The sequence below is a fragment of the Cryptomeria japonica genome, chromosome 1 (assembly GCF_030272615.1).
Source record: "Cryptomeria japonica chromosome 1, Sugi_1.0, whole genome shotgun sequence".
Classification (NCBI taxonomy): Eukaryota; Viridiplantae; Streptophyta; class Pinopsida; order Cupressales; family Cupressaceae; genus Cryptomeria; species Cryptomeria japonica.
Genome location: NC_081405.1, coordinates 551,161,492 through 551,177,884, shown reverse-complemented (window position 1 = coordinate 551,177,884; position 16,393 = coordinate 551,161,492). Strand labels below are relative to the sequence as shown.

The window sequence follows — 16,393 nt, the reverse complement described above, 5'->3', positions numbered from 1 at the left end:
AAGCGAATCCAAATTATCATCACTAGTAGCGCATTCCGGAACAGGTGTTCTCATCCTATGTGATTTCAACCTAGAACCTTGAGACAAAGACCGTGTAGACTCCTCATGGGTTGTTTCTTGACCAACTCTGAATTTGTTATAAAATTCCTCTTCTTCTGTGGGTTCATCTGGCTCTCTGAATGTCTCAGTGAGCTCGTAGTCACTGGAAGACTTGTCAGAACCCCATTCCCATTCGTTGGAATCTGTGGAGTAGCGATCCTCTTGTTGTATTTTGGCAGCTTTGATTTGTAAGGCTTCTTCTGTCTTTTGGGTGTGGAACTTGGAAGTTAAGAAACCAAGTCCTTTCGAGCGTTCCTTCTTGAAAGTCAATTCAGGTTGTAAAGGTTCAATGATGCCTTCCTTTCATAACCCCAGAGGGCTTTTTCCATCATACCCAAATTTTTGTAGCATTTTGAAGCCTTTGCCATATTTCTCACATGGTAGATTGACGTGATCTTGTGTTTCCTCTTCATTGTCTCTGAAAAGCATTTGGTATAAATCTTCCTCTTCTAGTTCACCCCATCTTTGAAAGGTAGTAGGGTCCCATTTGAGCATCATGATGGAGATTTGCTTGTTAGGATGTGGTCTTCCATATTCTTTTGGGGAACTCATGACTTGTCATAAGTACATGGTCTGATTGAAAGTATATTCCCCCATGCCCTTGTCCTGAAATTTGCCTTAAAGCTCACCTTGTTTTGATGTCGAAGGCTTTAATGACTCAGGATCAATATATGCCGACGAAGGAACAACTTCCCGATTACTAGGAATGATGGTCTTAGTCTTTGATTTCAGGTTATTGCAATATATGAATGGATTAGGATCACCGTTAACTGTTACTTCCACTCCATTATGAGGAAACTTAATGCATTGGTGATATGTGGATGGGATTGCCCTCATTTCATGAATCCAAGGACGTCCTAACAATATGTTATAAGTGAGATTTAAATCTAGGACTTGACAAACCACATCCTTTGTAACTTGCCCAACTCTGAGAGGTAAGGTGACTGTGCCCTTGGATGAACGCTCTTCGTCATCACATGCCTTAATGGTGATCTTGTTTGTAGAATTCATAGCTTTATCAGAATATCCCAATTGTGTGATAGTGCTTAATGTGCAAATGTTCAGACCTGCTCCTCCATCTATCAGGACTCATTTTATTCGATGTTTGTGTATGAAGGCTTCAATGTGTAATGGCGCATTATGTGGCTGACTTATAGATGCGTCATCGGCTTCTGTGAAAGTAAGGGAGTGTGGAATGGAAAGGTATCCCACCATGGCTTGAAACTGGTCTAAGTTCAGATCAGTAGGAATAGCAGTATCTCTCAAGATTTTGTCAAGAATGGCTTTATGTGCGGGAGATATGCATAGGAGCTCAAGAATGGAGATGAGCGCGGGTGTCTTCCCTAATTGTTCTACAAGGTCGTACTCAAGTTTGGTTGAAAAGGAAGCAGTGTTTTTAGCTAGAGCACCTTGCAAAGTGATTTTACCTCGACGGGTTGTAACATGACATTCAGAGGTAGGTTCAGAAGAAGATCCAACACCTTTTAGGACAATCTTGGGTCTCTGAGTAGAATTCTTAGGTGCTTTGTCCTTGATGATAATAGTAGAGACATAATTGTCCATCGAGATGTGATTGATAGTTGAATCATAGTTATAGGATGCTCTAGTATAGTTGGTCTGGTCATCTGTGGCTTTAGCTTTTCCCTTGTCATGTTTTGGGAATGGTTCCTTAAACATCTCATGTTCTTGATTGGATGAATGTCCCTCAATCTCGATATCACGTCTATCAATGAGATCTTGTATGATGTTCTTCAATCGATGACAATTTCCTGTCTTATGACCTTTTCTCTTATGAAATTCACAATACTCATCATCATTCCACCAATTTGGTTTGACCTTTGGTTCATATGGTGGGAAATCTGGAATTGTGATCACCTTGTTTGCTACTAACTTCTTGAAAACTGACTCAAGTGGTTCTCCCAATGGAGTGTACTTCCTTCGTGATCTGGAAGTTGTTTGAGTATTCACTTGATTGTTTGTAGAACTTGATCTAGAAAAAATGAATTTGGGTCACACTGTGTTGGCATCTACAACACCATCATTGACTGTGTTCTTGTTTTTATTCCAAAATCTTGGCTTGTCTTTTCCTTTAAAGTCATCTTTGTTTTCCTTGAATATTTTAATGACTCCTTGTTCAATTAGGACCTTTTCTGTCGCTAAGCCTTTTTCAATGACATCCTTGAAGGTGGACAAACAAGCTTTCCTTAAGTCATAACCAATCTCTTTGTTAATATTTTGGGTGAACATTTCTACCATTTGTTTTTGTGGAATTTCACAAGAGCATCTACTGGCTAGATTTCTCCATCTTTGTAAAAATGATGCAAAAGATTCTCCCTCTTTTTGCTTAGTATTGCACAAAGTAGTGACTGATATGTCTCTCTCTATATTGTAGGAGAAATGTTGAATAAATGCCTCTGCTAAGTCACCCCATGACTTAATTCCAAATGGAAGTTGGGAGAACCATTCCATAGCTTGATCACCTAAGCTTTCTGGGAATAATCTCATCAAATATGTCTCTTCTGCTGCTACCTCAATGCAAGTTGTGAAAAACTGTCTTATGTGTGCCTTAGGATCCCCTTTTCCTCTATACTTATCAAATTTAGGCGTCACAAAGTGTGTAGGAAAAGGAGGCATTGGAATGCTCTTGTCAAATGGATAGGGACATATGTCTCTCATTGTGTATGTTGGCTTTGGTGTATTTATGTCCTCCATTTTCCTTTGTAAGTCCCTGATTTGTTGCTCCAAACTGCTCTTAGGTGGAGATCGACCTCTTGGACCATATCCTATGTTTGAGGTACCCATTGGAGGAGGTGCATGTTGCATGTATGGATGATATTGATCATACACATGTTCATATGGAGGAGGTCTGTAATGATGCTGCGTATATGGACCACTTGGTATAGATTCATGTTGAGGAACACCATATCTATTTTGTGCATGTATACCATATTCTACAGGCATGTCATGTTCCATTGTGTTGCCCCCAAATTTGACATGAGGTTTCCTTGTGTCCAAATTTTGAGCATGCCTTTGAACATCCAATTGCTTTGGTGGTTGATCCTTAGCATTGGTATGTGATTGAGCATATCTATCTACATAAGACTTCCATAATGGTCTACGAAGGTGAGTATCATATATTTGACCATGTGTATGTAGGACCTCTGGTTTTTGAAGCAAAGCTGATGGTGATTCAGGTACCATATGTGGTCCTCTATTTCCTCCACTATTAGGTCTCCTTTGATCCATATTGGAGTGAGGTTGTTGCAAAGGTCTATGTTCCATTATTTGAGACATGTCAAAATCATGAGGTATCTTGGCTCCACTTTGTGCCATCATTTGTAAGAAGTATTGTCTATCCCTCCTCATTATTTCCTCAACCAATCGATCGAAATGGGGATTCATAATGGATTCTTCCACATCTGTTGAATGTACTGAAAAGTTGTCCACATTGTCATTTTGTGTAGCATTGTTGTTTATAGTGTCCATGTTCTCAACATTTGGAATGTTTCTATAGACATCCATGTCAGGTAATGTAGTATGATCAGAATTGAAAAAGATATTATTGTCATACTCATAAGAACTCATGTTTGCGGACTCTTGAGCCTCTTTAGTTTCTCTCCTAGATTTTTGAAGACGGGTTTCAACCATGAACTAGGTATTGACCAAGATGTGTGAGACTAGATGAAAAATGGAAAGAGCATGGAAGACCAAGAGTTGGATGGAATGTAAATGAATCTGAAGTGTACTTGCAATGTCCAAAGTGTAAGACCAAGTATGTATGTAGTAGAGTAGGTGTGACTTCCAAAGAGAGGATAGTTTCTCTTGATGAGGTAAGTTGACCTTGACTCTAAGTAAAACCAAATGAGACCCAAAGGTAAGAAACCTTGATGAGGGACCACTTAGCAAAGTGTTGTTGTATGTAGTGTGTTGACAAAGTATGATGAGGACAAGCAAGTGACCTCTTGACTCAAGTTTAGACAAATGTGAATGTAATGTGAGATGTAAAGTAATGATGGACTTTGTGAGACCCAAAGACAGGTTGAATGCTAAATGAAACCTTGGAGAAATGACCTAGGAAGCTCAAGAATTCCGAAACTGATTGTTTGTTTGCTGGACTGTAACAGTTTTTCAATTCTAGACACAGACGCGCCTGTATACTTCACAGACACGGTTTCCCGACACAGCCGCTGCTCTGTTTAACACAGACGCGCTTCTGAGATTTTCTTGTTTATGTTTGCTTGACTGTAACAGTTTTTCAATTCTGGACACAGACGCGCCTGTATACTTCATAGACGCGGTTTCCTGACACAGGCGCAGCTCTGTTTAACACAGACACGCTTATGAGATTTTTTTTTGCCAAATGCAATGTTGACTGTTGGAACATAGACGTGATTCTGTCCTTCACAGACGCTGCTAGACAACACAGATGCTATTATGCTCTACACAGACGCGTTTCTGCAAATTTTGTGCAGTTTTTCCAATCTATGAAGTTGTTTTGTTGTGACCAAATCTGACTGTTTGACTGATTTTCGTGACAAGAGGACACAATGTTTGCAAGTGTTTAGACTCAAAATGACTCCAAGAAAAGTGTGTTGTTTGATGTAAAAATGTTTTGCATACACTTGAAGACACAAAAGACACAATGTTTTGCTGTTTGGTCTTGAATGTTTTGAATGTTTAAAATAAGTCAAGCACAATTCTTATGGATGGCCAAGACAATAGTTGTTGATCCCACATGGGGTTTTACCCCCGAGGCTACGCTATTCAAAGTGGATACTTAGATGCTTGACCTCACTGGCTCCACCCTCGGCACTCACTTCTCGGGTCAGCCAAGCATCAGTCCCCACGAAAACTCCTCGTGGTGAACTTTGTATCTCTACTAAGAACCGTATGTGTGTGGGCCGCTACCAGAGGTCCGACCTCCTGCCCCAACAACTAGAAGGATTTGGGCTTCTAAAACAAAAAGGTGCTAGTAAGGGCATCCGCTCGTGTGGCCATACATGCGGCACTTTCAGCTCTGTAAATACAGAAGGCTCCCAGCCAGTAGGGGTTACGCCCTACAAATGATCAAATAAAATTTGATCAAACGAGTTTATGGGGAGACATAGTGTCGGTATGAACTAATCAGCACACGTTATCCATAGTTTTCACCATGAATATAGTTGTTTATAGTGGTTCGGAAGAGGTGGGTTTTCCTCGCTACCACTTGGGTCGTTCTCTTCTCACTAGTAGTCCTAATGACCACATGGGAAGACAGGCCCTCTAAAGATTAAACAAAAAGAGCCTATTGCTCAAGACACAAAAGACAATGATTCAATTTTAGTGCACCAATGGAAGTGTTTGCTAGTCTATGAAAACAAGACACACAATAAAAATCCAAAAAACCCTTGCCAAGGACCTGCAACAAAGATTTATTAGTAGTTTGGATTGTTTCAAATAATCACCCATTCCTGCAAGCACACAAGTTAGGTAAATTTTAGAACCCAAAAGACTTTGTGAAAATAGGGGCCTTCAACCAAACGATTTTGCTTCCAAGACAAGCTGCACCAATTTTGTTAGCTAGATCTGAAAATGTTAGTCCAAAAATAAACCAGATCTAAAACCCTAAATGCAAAATCTGAAAACTCAATCAATGAAAAAAGCGAAATTTCAAAACTGGTGAACACAGATGTTTAAACATTAGGAATCTAGAAGACAAAGAAGTATGTTTCGGGAATAAATTATGTTAATCTTTTAAATCAACCTTTAAGATCTATCATCGGTATTATAAATTATCAATATTGTTTTTAGATTAGATTGTGTAAGAGTTCTTTTATCAATATTTTGAATCACACTTCACGATTCATATTCAGGATGATAGAGATTTATATGCATAAAAGAATCTATTGGCAAGCTTGAACGACAAACTTTAAGATTTGATTTGCTTGAATGGCTCATTTCAAATCGTACTTGCTTCTCCAATAGAGCCCACCTATTAGTGTGATTTCAGATGAGCCACCTAAGCAAGTGAACTCACACTAATAGATGCGCTCTACTGAAGAAGTTAGTGTGATTTGAAATGAGCCATCTAAATAACTCAAAGCATAGAGTATGTTGTGTAAGCTAGAAGAAACAATCATGAAGATGATTGAGAGCTTTAGGAAACATAAATATATGTATCCTCTATAATCTTCCACTCATCCTGATGAAAGTGATAGACTTATAAAGCACTGAGAGGGGGGGTGAATCAGTGATAGCAAAAACAATGACACTTTAATCCCAGACAACCATTTTACTTAGGACTTTGCATGCAATCCAAAGTGTTATAAAAGCATTCACAACAAGTAAAATATTCACCATAACACAAGTAGTTATACGTGGAAAACCCAACTGAGAAAAACCACGCTGAGATAGAACTCACAAGTTAACTATCTACATAAATAGGTAACTGATCGGTTAAGGTCTACGAAGTTCTCTGTTAGGAGCAAGTCCTGTTAAAGATCTCAAAGCCCTATTAGGATCTATACCTGGTTAAAGGTAACCTCAGTGGAGGATTTAGATCCAAGTTAATGAATCACCTTGTTAGAGGATTTGTACAATGAAGCTTGTTAGAGCTTACCCGATTAGGGGATTTAACTGTTGTAGTGATTAGAAAACAACGGGGTGGTATGATCTAGGAATAGAACATTCTGCTTGGTTAGATCCTTTTCAGTTCACTCAATACTGCATCTCCGACATACTCTGCAACTCCTTCAATAAATTGCATCAACTCTAACTCATAACATCACTTGTATCTTGCATGTCAAAATAATTCATCACAGTGTCTTTTTATAGACATTATATTTTATGTCGGCTCAAGAACCTCAACACAATTTCCTAGGTTCAGTGAATATGGACAATCTTTCATAACACATCACAAATCACAGCCAAAAATATCGGTTGGTGGTAACACATCACGACCAATGATAACTCATCACACAATCTGTGAAACCGATTGGAACACCGACACCCGTTGAGTTTTGATCACTTCCTACTCACATACTGATTGTCTCCAAGTCCCTCCTTGCCTCTCTCTGTTGTATCTCAAAACTGGTGACAGTGGAATTGTCCAAAACTGATTGTCTTAACTACATATACCGGTTTAGAAACCTTCATACCAGATAGACTTCTCTATTCAAATGATATCAGTTTGACCTAACTAAGACAATCAAAACATATGTGTGCCATTAATGACAACACATAAAGTCATCCAATACAAAAATCATCATCATGCCAACAGAAAGATGATAAAATGTGATCCGAATCTTTGATCCAAAAAATTCTCACACAATCTAATTCAAAAACAACATTGATTAATATTATGAATGATTGAAATAATTGCTTATAAATTGTTTTTACCCGCATCACATACTGAGTTGTGTATGTTCTAGTGATTGTTGAGCTTTGCCCCGATGCCAGCAACACCACTGCAAATATTGTAGAACTCCAATTTCCTACTGCATTCTGAAATGTGGAAGGAAATATTGGCAAAGGATTTAATCGAGGTTATGTTGGGTTTTGCTTACTATTTTGTTTAGAATCTTTCAAGCCAAAGCCCAAGTAAAGGAAATGATTTTTTTCTCCCATATTTTACAAAATTGTATGTAAAACACTTTGATGTAGGTGATTGGATTAGGTTTACCCTCAGGAGAAAAGAGGCATTATCGAGGTCCATTTCCCTACAATTCTCTGCATCTTCACCAGATAAATCAGAGATCGTACAAACATCTCCAGTCACAGAAACCACGGCCACATTGATCAGATATGCCACACACATTGATTTTCATCAAAATAAAAAGATAAAATCTATCTTATAGAATTTAGATATACTCCAGGAGCTCTTACAAATCTTTTTCAAGGTTCTTTAGAATAGGAAAATTGACTATAACTTACGGCATAACCAGGGCACCAAATAGAGAGATTGCAAGACCAGTTGCTCCATTTCCTTTCATCTGAGGAACAAACAACCCTTTCAAGACCTCTGTGGACATAGGCTTTACATGTCCCATTTCCGCAAAGAAGCAGTTGGCCATTGTAAGTGTATATGGTGAAAATGGATAACAATAATAACAATATTGAAAGGCTAAATGAATTCAACCACCAAACCCTAGCCTAACAATCAACAAAGATCCACCATAACATATGAAGATTACCTAAGACAATGCAAATCAAACGAAATCACAAAGATTATACCATCACATGTCCAATAGGGTTTTGATCTCCATTCTTCCTATCTCCATTGATCTTGCTTGATATATTTGCTCTCAGATTTTATATGCACAAGAGCTCAACAAAGAACGGAATGTGGTTGCAAGTAGGATCGTAGTGTAGTCAATTGCATAAATTGATTCATTAGGTCATTAGGTCATTAGGTCATTAGGGTTTGATAATGAAGGAAACATCTCCTTATATAGAAGACATTATATGAAATGGAGGGATAAGATTGAGCGGTGTAAAAGGAGGTCGGTTATGATTAGAGGGTAGGTAAAAGAAATAATAAAATAATGAGAGGGGTAGGTAGTGTATGAATTAAGAGATGAATGACATGTGTCATAGGTAGAAAAGGTTAATGAATTAATTAAATAAATAAAGATTTATTTAATTAATAGAAGAAGTAGGATAATTAAATAAATAAGAATATTTATTTAATTTAGGAAAAGGATAATTTAAATAAATAAATGTATTTATTTAAATGATAAATAAGGCTAGAAGAGGATAAATGAATTAATTAAATAAATAAAGATTTATTTAATTAATAGAAGAATTAGGCTTAGATAATTAAATAAATAAAATATTTATTTAATTAGACTGGACAATTTTAGGTGTCTACAGTAAGTACTAGAAAAGTTATTACGAACTCCAATTTTCTGATCTGTAACAGCAAGATTTTGTAAACAAAGATTTTTAAAGGAATCGAGAGCAAGGTTTCTTGATATTAAATACGTATTCAAAATATCATTAAAGAGGGATATATAAGTTCAACCTGGCAACAAGGAAGAAAAAGATAAAATTATGTTCTTTCCTTATATCATATATGTTAGAAATTAAAAATGAGTACCCCATATTTCTACAGTCCAAGGAGGAGGAGAGTATTGATTCCTGTTAGGAGGACCCCAACCCATATAGGTATGTGAAACAGAATATTCAATGCAAAAGTAGTTCCAATAACTGATATGGTGCAAGAAAATAGATTCATTAGTTACTACTAACTAATATGGTGCAAGCAAACACAGGATTTAGTTATTGAAGTGGTGAATTATGAAAGTAAAAAGAAGCTATTAAGGTGCACAAATGATCAAAATAAGTGATTTGGCATGTAATTCCAATTAAGATAAAGAATAAATAGAAAATGATTTTTTGTTCACATTAGAAGAATCAGAGGGGGAATCTACAAAATAACCAAAAAATTGTAGAAATTTCAAATGTCAGCGCTGAGGGATCTGATGATGTTATGTTTGGATTAGTTTAAACAATATATTTTAAGTTTTGATCTATTTAAATGGTTCATCTAATATCATACTAGCTTCTCCAATAAGACCACCAATTAATGTGATTTCAGATGAACCACCTAAACAAGTCAAAGCTTATAGTTGTTAGGTCCCAGAGACAACTAAGAGGGGGGGGTGAATCAGTTGTCTAATAAATTTAAACCAAAAACAACTTAACCAATCTTAATGCTTAATACCGGTGAACCAAACTTTGTGCTGGTAGATAGTTTATTAGTTAATTCCAGTGTCGGTAAAGATTAATGCATGGAACATAAAGATAATAATATCCACAACACATAACACCAATATTTGTACGTGGAAACCCTGTAAGGGGAAAAACCACGGTGGGAAACATTACCCACAATCAGGTGATACTACTGCAGATAGTATGTGTATACAAATGGGGTCTGCACATGCAAAAAGGCCAAGCACCTAGAGCTCACTGCTCAAACACAAATAGGAGTCACACTGACTACAATTGGATGGTTAAATCCAATAATGATGTACTGCTCAAAATAGCATCTTCATATGTTGGATTCAGTACCAGCTTAGTTATGATATGCCTTCACAAAAACCTTCCTTCAACCTTCAAATGATGTCTGTGTGTATAGCTTTGCTTATCTTTGCATATACCTTCTTACACTTCCTTTCTTCAATCACATATCGATATTACAAATAAGATCTTACATATATACCATAATCTAAGACCAATTTTAGTAGGTCAGCTCTAAAAGATATTACAATAAAACAATTTACAAGTAAATCAATAACCGATTCAACATGTCAGCTTAATGCATTTACAACAATAATAAATCATCTCCATAGCGTGTCGTGTTGATCTGGAATAGATAAGTCTGTCGGTGCTTATCCTGGACCTATTTACCGATAACAACAAATATGCAAACTCCAATATACCAATGAATAAATCTTCAAGATAGAGTGTCCAAACAATGTCTTCGACATAACCAAGTGTTTTCCATGTCATTCCAAGTGTCGGTGAACAATAAATCCTATCGGTGTACCAAATACCGATGACTGTGCATAAGTCACTTGCTTGTCAGTGAACATTGTCAATTCTCCAAAGTGTCAAAGTTGATAAGTGTTAATAGGTGTTGACATCAATGACAAAACCATATCAACATATCCAAAATACCAACAATCTCCCCCTTTGGCATTGATGGCAACACAAGATGGAAAAACCATCAAAGTGCCAAAATAGAAATGCTAAATACCAAAAACCAACAATCTCCCAAAAGAGATTATAACCAGAAATCAAAATTTAGATATAGAGAGTAATCAATCTCTCCCAAAGTAACAATCACTCCCCCTAGGAGTAACATGAGTTGTCCTTGTGTTTTTCCATATCAATCTCTCCCCCTTTGACATCAAATGTCAAAGCTAATACAAAACCAAGTTCAAATACAAAATACCAACCAATTTAGTATACCAACTACTCCCCCTGAGAAGTAGCTCTCCTCATCAAAGCCGGAGTAAAAGATTTCTCTATTAATTATGTCGGTTGATGACAAACATCAACTGTCTAAGTCTCTACCAATGGGGATATGACCCCAAGATGATCTCTGAGATATTCAAAAGTCTCCTTAGGCAAAGGCTTAGTGAAAATATCTGCAATCTGCTCTTTAGTATTCACATAAACCAGTTTTACTTCTTTTGCTTCAACATTCTCCTTTAGAAAATTTAGTTTGATAGAAACATGTTTAGTTTTAGAATGTAGTACCGTATTCTTAGATATATCAATTGTTGCAGTGTTATCACAATAGATAGTTATAGGTTCCTTGCATTTTATCTTTATGTCCTTCAACCTTTGCTTAAGCCATAATACTTGTGTACAGTTAGTTGCTGCTACAACATATTCTGATTTTGCTGTTGATAAATATGTGCAACTTTGTTTCTTACTCAACCAAGAAATTAATCTGTTTCCAAGAAAAAATGCTCCGTCGATGGTGTTTTTTTTGTCATCCACATCTCGTGCCCAATTTGCATTTGTGTATGCACATAATTCAAGTTTTCATCTCTAGGATACCATAGGCCAAGATTTGTAGTGCCTTGTAGGTACCGGAAAATCCTTTTTACAGCTAATTCATGATTTTCTCTAGGATTACTCTAAAATCTTGAAACAATACATACTGCATTCATAATATCAGGTCTTGTTTGTGTCAAATTCAGTAAACCTCCTATCATAGATTTGTACCTAGTTGGATTAATAGGTGTAGATTCATCCCTTAGTGATAATTTGTCATTTGTAGTCATAGGTGTGCTTACCGATTTAGAGTTTTCCATCCCAAATTTCTTTAGTAACTCCTTTAAGTACTTAGATTGACTCAAGAATATACCTTTATCAGTTTGTGAAATCTGCAATCCTAAAAAGAATTTTATCTCTCCAATCATAGACATTTCAAATTCTTGTTGCATTTCAATAGAAAAGTCTTTACATAAACCATTTTCTCCTCCAAAGATTATATCATCAACAAAAACTTCTATAACCAAGATGTCATCATTAGTCACTTAATAGTATAAGTTACTATCAGCATTACCTTAGAAAAACCAATCTTCAAGAGATATTTATCCAATCTAGCATACCAAGCTCTTGGAGCTTGCTTCAACCCATACAATGCTTTCCTTAACTTGCAAACCATATCTTTATTATTTGTCAAAGAAAATCCATCAGGTTGCTCAATGTAAACTTCTTCTTCAAGATCTCCATTCAGAAATGCACATTTAATATCCATTTGATATACTTTATAGTTCTTGTGTGTTGCAAAAGCCAAGAATAATCTGACTGCCTCAATTCTAGCTATCGGTGCAAAGGTTTCATTGTAATCAATTCATTCTTTCTGAGAATATCCCTTACACACTAGCCTTGTTTTATTTCTGATTACCTTACCATCTTCATTAAGTTTGTTTCTGAATACCCTTTTTGTTCCAATTACATTTTTGTCTTTAGGTCGGGGAACTAATGTCCATGTGTTATTATTTTCAATTTGTTCTAATTCTTCTTCCATGGCTTTAATCCGGTGTTTATCTTCACATGCCTCATTAATTGATGATGGTTCAATTTGAGAAATAAGACATACCTCTTCATTTGTCAGTCTTCCTCTTGTCACAACTCCTTAATACTTGTTCCCAATTATCTGATTTTCAGAGTGGTTCAATCTTACATACCGGGGTGTCTTCGTTTGCTGCAATTCCTCAGTTACAGTGGAATTTTCAGATGATACCGGTGTAACTGGATCTTCATTCTATACTGGTGGGTTCAATGTAGGTTCATTTGTCAGTATCTTTGTTGCCAGTTTAGAGTCTATATACCTTGAAGTTCCTCTAAACTGTCATCAATTTTCACATTTGTACTCTCAACAATTTTCTGCAATCTTTTGTTAAAACATCTATATGCCTTGCTCTTAGATGAATAACCAAGAAATATTCCTTCATCACTTCTAGGATCAAATTTGTCAATATACTCATCTCTTCTAATATAGAATTTACTTCCAAATATTCTGAAATATTTAAGAGTATGAGTAATACCAAACCATAGTTCATGAGGGGTCTTACCGGTTTCACCTTTGATGTGAACTTTGTTGAATGTATAGACCATTGTACTTGCTGCCTCTCTCCAATATACATGTGGTAAATTTGCTTCAGATAACATACTTCTAGCTGCATCCAAGATAGTTCTATTTTTCCTTTCTACAACTCCATTCTCCTATGGTGTCCGGGGTGCTGATAACTGTCTTCTGATTCCATTTACTTCACCGAATGTATTAAATTCCTTAGATGTAAATTCACCTCCTTGATATGATCTCAGACATTTAATTTTCTTACCGGTTTCATTTTCTATCATTTCTTTGAATAGTTTGAATTTCCCAAGTGCTTCTGATTTTTCTCTGAGAAAAGTAACCCAACACATTCTAGAATAGTCATCAATGATTAGCATACAATATATATCACCTTGTAAGCTTTTAGTTCTAGCTGGACCACATAAATCAGTATGAATTAAGTCAAGAGCATTATAGGATTTTTCTGGAATACTTTTAAAAGATGCTCTAACTTGTTTTCCAAATTGACATTCCTTACATACTGGATTGTGAGGTTTAACAATCTTAAGTAAATCTCTAACTGCCTTGGTAGTACTGATTTTCACAATGCAATCAAAATTTACATAACAGAGTCTCTTATGTCATAGCCAACTTTCATCAATATGTGCAATCAAGCATGTCTTTTCATTGTTATTCAAATGAAAGATGTTACCTCTAGTTTGATTACCGATTGCAATTTCCAAACCAGTTCTTTTCATAATTTTGCATTTTCCATTTTTGAATTGTAACTGAAATCCTTTTTCAACTAATTGACTAACACTCAAAAGATTATGCTTTAAACCTTCAACATAGTAAACATTGTCGGTATTATGCTTACCATCAAGAGATATAGTACCTTTTCCTTTTATCAAACAAACTTTATCATCTCCAAATCTTACTAGACCTCCATTATATTCCTAAAAGTTCAAGAATTTACCTTTATCACCAGTCATATGATGTGAACATCTGGAATCAATGATCCATTCATCCTTAACTTCAACTTTAGCTGCCAGGGCCTGTTCTACCGGTTGAATAGTAGGTGCCAGTTGATCTTCTATTATAGCAACAAAAACCCATCCATTGTCTGTCGGATCCTCATTAGAATCATCAGTGACTCCTTTATCAGCAAGATTACAAGATTTATCTTTATTCTTCTTAAATTTGTATCTCTGAGATTCAGGGTTAGGCTTGTATGTTCTTCTAGCTTCTTCTCTTAATCTAGCATGTCTATTAGGGCATCTTGAAGCTATATGACCAACCTTATTATAGTTAAAACATTTAAAGGGTGTTTTACCTTCATACTTACTTCCAACTGGACCTTTAGGCATTTTTCTTGCAATAGTGCTTTAAGTTCTTCATTTTCTCTCCTGCTTTCTTCAAGTTCCCTTGCATAAAAGGCTTTTCAATCAGACTTGTCAAATGATGGTGTAGATGATGTTGATGTCTTAAAAGCTAAATCTGTCTTTATAGTAGCAACAGGACCAAATTCCTCAATTTCAAAAGTTGAAAGTTTTCCAATCGATGTGTCCCTAGTTACTGATGTATTAGGCATAGTTCTTAACTCATTTATAGCAGTAACTTTCATTTTGTATGTCGGTGGCAATCCTCTTAAAATTTTTGAAACAATTTCATCTTCACTTAAGGTTCCTCCACAACATTTAATACCCAAAACAATTTCATTTACTCTTTCCATAAAAGCAGAAATCCTTTCATCTTCTTCCATTTTTAGATTTTCATACCTGACTCGGAAGCTTTCAAGTTTTGCAATTTTGAGTGTGGAATCTCCTTCATTCAATGTTTCCAAATGGTCCTAAATAGCTTTAGCAGTAGATCTATCTGATAATCCCATGATTTGCTGATCTAATAATGCGCTCAAAAGTGTTTCTCTTGCTTTGCAATCATTTTCTTCATCTTTTCCTAAAGTAGGTAGATTTGGCTAACCGGGAGTAGGAGCAGTATAGCCATTCTTTGTAACTTCCCAGATGTCCTTTCCAATGCAATTCAGATGTGTCTCCATCCTGATCTTCCATATGCCATAGTTGGTTCCATCAAGTTTAGGACTGTCCTTCCTGAAGTAGTTAGAAGACATTGGATCTCCTCAAGCTGTTAAACTTCCACAAAAAGAGGACTCAGCTCTGATACCAATTGTTAGGTCCCGAAGACAACTGAGAGGGGGGGGGAGGGAGGGGGTGGTTGAATCAATTGTCTAATATATTTAAACCAAAAACAACTTAACCAACCTTAATGCTTAATACCAGTAGATAGTTTATTAGTTAATTGCAGTACCAGTAAAGATTAATGCATGGAACAGAAAGGTAATAACATCCACAACGCATAACACCAATATTTGTACGTGGAAACCCTGTAAGGGGAAAAACCACAGTGGGAAACCTTACCCACAATCAGATGACACTACTGCAGATAGTATGTGTATACAAATGGGGTATGCACATGCATAAAGGCCAAGCGCCTAGAGCTCACTACTCAAACACAAATAGGAGTCACACTGACTACAATTGGATGGTTAAATCCAATAATGATGTACTGCTCAAAATAGCATCTTCATATGCTGGATTCATTACCGGTTTAGTTCTTATATGCCTTCACAAAAACCTTCCTTCAACCTTCAAATGATGTCTGTGTGTATAGCTCTGCTTATCTTCGCATATACCTTCTTACACTTCCTTTCTTCAATCGCATATCGATCTTACAAATAAGATCTTACATATATACCATAACCTAAGACCAATTTTAGTAGGTTGTCTCTAAAAGCTATTACAATAAAACAATTTACAAGTAAATCAATAACCGATGCAATAACCGATTCAACATGTTGGCTTAATGCATTTACAACAATAATAAATCATCTCCATAGCGTGTCGTGCTGATCTGGAATAGATAAGTCTACCAGTGCTTATCCTGGACTTATTTACCAGTAACAACAAATATGCAAACTCGAATATACTAATGAATAAATCTTCAAGACAAAGTGTCCAAATAATGTCTTCGACATAACCAAGTGTTTTCCATGTCATTCCAAGTGCCGGTGAACAATATATCCCGCCAGTGTACCAGATACTGGTGACAGTGCATAAGTCACTTGCTTGCCGGTGAACATTGTCAATTTCCGAAGTGCCAGAGTTGATAAGTGTTAATAGGTGTTGACATCAATGACAAAACCATATCAACATATCC

At 36.3% G+C, this 16,393-nt stretch overlaps 1 pseudogene; it reads right to left on the bottom strand.

Moving 5' to 3' along the window:
* The window catches only part of LOC131044910 (metal transporter Nramp1-like), a 71,879-nt pseudogene that overhangs the window by 54,627 nt on the left and 859 nt on the right, over window positions 1-16,393 (bottom strand).